Here is a 2,891-nt window from a genome sequence, read left to right as displayed (position 1 = left end):
CTAGTAATATTTTCTGATAGGGACACTATGAGTTGGAGTTGACTACAAAGCACACAACAACAGTGATGATGAAAAGCCACTTTCTTAACATCCATTCTCAACCCACGCCCACAAGAACCTGCAAACACCGACAGCTACTCTAATCTTACAGGTGTGCAAACATGCGCCTGGAAGGGGAAGACCTGCTCCTCGGTGCTGGCCAGAGCGGCTGAGACCAGCAGGTGGCGACGCGGAGCAAGCAGTACTCGGGCGGAATCCTCTGGAGCCAATCAGACGCTCCAACTCTCCTCAAGTCCCGCCCCTCACTGGTCCCTCTCCTGGGTCACGCCCACTCTCGAGCCCCTAACTCACTCCCAGACCTGGTTCCACCCCACCCACTCTTGGACTCCCGCCCTTCTCTTTCCTGGCTAAAGCCGTGCCCACCGCCTGTGGCCTCCGCCCTCTCCAGCTAGGGGTCCGCTCTCCGCCCTGCTGCCTTCCCCAAATAGGGTTTTGCCTCCTCTGGCCGGGACCCTTCGTCTCCCCCATACTTGGTCCTCGCTCCATCTTTTTACCGCCCCCTCCTTTGCAGGCTGGGGCCTCTCTTCTAGACCTGCCTTTCCTAGATAGAGTCTCGCCCTATCCACTACCATCTCAACAAGCCCAGTCCCCCGGCTCCGGCACTGTCGCCGGCCGCGTCCCTCATCGGCCGCCGCTCTTGCTCCTCTGCCCCACCTGCCCAGCGCAGAGGTGTCCCTAGAGGCTGCGCCTCGGTCCCTCTCCGTCGCTCGGGCCCCGCCCCGCCCCTGGCTGCATCCCTTTTCCTCGGCTAGGATCCCTCTCCTGCTCCAGATCCCCTCTCTTCATGCTCGGGTGTCCCCTCCAGTTTTGTCCCTCCCCGCAAGCATCCCCTGCCGCCTTCCGCTACTCCCCGCCGCGCCGCCCCCTCCTCCTGGGCCGGGCTCCGCCTCTTGCCCCGGCGAGTCGGCTTTGTTCGGGAGCCAGCCGGCGGGTCCCGGGAGCCGCTGAGTCAGCGGCGAGGAGCCCGGCCTCGGCGCCCCGCCCCCGCCCCCACTCTCGGGAGACCTGAGCCTGGCGCCCCGGGAGGTGGGGTGTGCGTGCGTGCCGGCCGAGTCCTTCCATTATTCCTGGAACAGTCCTTCGCTCGGTTCTCCCCCTCAGGGGAGTCTGCAGTTACTATTCCAGGTTAAGCCTGGGGAAAGGGACGTTTACTATGCAGCTCTGAGGCGGGCATTCGGCCTGGATCTAAACTGTTGGCCTTGAGTTAGTCCCTTGACTTCCTTCCCTCAGTTTCCTCCTTTGTAAAGTGGGAGCCAAAACTCTAATGTCAAAGACTTACTAAGTGGATTGAGTTAAATGTGGAAACAATATTCATGGCGCCGTGAACTCTGATATAATTTATACGTTTAGGACAATAGTAAAAGTCTGTGTAAGTAAGGTACTTTTTTTTTTTTTAGTTTGGTTTTTCTTTCTATCTATCTATCTATCTATCTATCTATCTATCTATCTATCTATCTATCTATCTATCTATCTATCTATCTATCTACATTTTCTACTAGACTGCCAAGAAAACAAACAGATTCATCCTAGAGAGGGTTAAACCAGGCTACTCCTTGGAGGCAAGGATTCTGGGGCTTCCTCTGACATACTTTGGACATGCTGTAAGGAGAGACAGGTCCTTGGAGAGGGACATCATGCTTGGTAGGGTGGAGGGACAGCATAGGAGGGGAAGACCCTCTATGAGGTGGATTGATTCAGTGTCTGGGGTTATCGGGATGGGTGTGTCAGAGGCAATGCGATTGGCACAGGATAAGAGCAGGGTTTAGGGCTATTGTACATAGGGTCGCTATGAGTTGCAAACGACTGAGGACACAACAACACCACCACTAGTTTATTTACAAAATTAGAATACATTGTTTTCAAGAACAAATTCTTTCCACTTTTCACTTGGGACTGAATTAGTTCACTCATCATAATGCTCTCCAGTCCCTCCCAAGTTAGGTAATAATTTACAGTCATTGCTCCTGTGTGCTGCATAGTATTCCGTTGTGTGAATGTACCATAATTTCTCAATCCATTCGTTTGTGGTTAGACATTTGGGCTGTTACATATTTAATGCAATCCCAATCCAGATTCTAAATTAATTTTTTAAGGAGATTGAAAGGGAAATTATCAAATTTATTTGGAGAGGCTAGAGTCCCCGAGCAAACAAAACACTTCTGAGAAACAAAAATGAGGTTGGAGTCATAGCACTCCCTGACCTCAAAACCTTCTACACATCTTCGCCACGGCAGCCGCAGACGTGCAGCAGCCATGGCTGTGCGCTACCCTATGGCCGTGGGCCTCAACAAGGGCCAAAGTCACCAAGAACATGAGCAAGGCGAAGCACAGCTGCCGCTGCGGGTGCCTCACCAAGCACACCAAGTTCGTGGGGGACATTATCCGGGAGGTGTGTGGCTTTGTGCCCTATGAACGACGTGCCATGGAGCTGCTCAAGGTCTCCAAGGACAAGCGGGCCCTCAAGTTCATCAAGAAAAGGGTGGGGACACACATCCACGCCAAGAGGAAGCGAGAAGAACTCAGCAAGTTCCTGGCCTCCATGAGGAAGGCGGTTGCCAAGAAGAACTGAGTGCGCTCCACTGTCCCCCAAAGCCCATCTGATGTAATAAAGTGTTGTTGTGAAGGGACAGCAGAAACCCCATTTTTTATAAACCCCCATTAATGCTAGAGGCAGAAGCGGCCATAAAAATTCTTAGCTTAAGGCAAACACGAGTGCTCCGGGTAAAGCCTTGTCTGTCCTTGAAAAGTAAGGAATTAACTAGTGTCTAAGTGACACAAAAGGAATAAAGGCGGGCAAAGTAGCCAGCCCGTCAAAAGCCGACCAAATGACT

General features: G+C 52.7%; 1 pseudogene; it reads left to right on the top strand.

The window, feature by feature from the left end:
• Window positions 1-2,313: 2,313 nt before the first annotated feature.
• Window positions 2,314-2,629, top strand: LOC102858391 (annotated as a pseudogene).
• Window positions 2,630-2,891: the final 262 nt, after the last annotated feature.

The sequence above is a fragment of the Elephantulus edwardii genome, unplaced genomic scaffold (genome assembly GCF_000299155.1).
Source record: "Elephantulus edwardii isolate Elephantulus edwardi_28Jun2011 unplaced genomic scaffold, EleEdw1.0 scaffold00152, whole genome shotgun sequence".
In the NCBI taxonomy this organism is placed as follows: Eukaryota; Metazoa; Chordata; class Mammalia; order Macroscelidea; family Macroscelididae; genus Elephantulus; species Elephantulus edwardii.
This window is presented reverse-complemented; position numbering and strand designations above follow the sequence as displayed.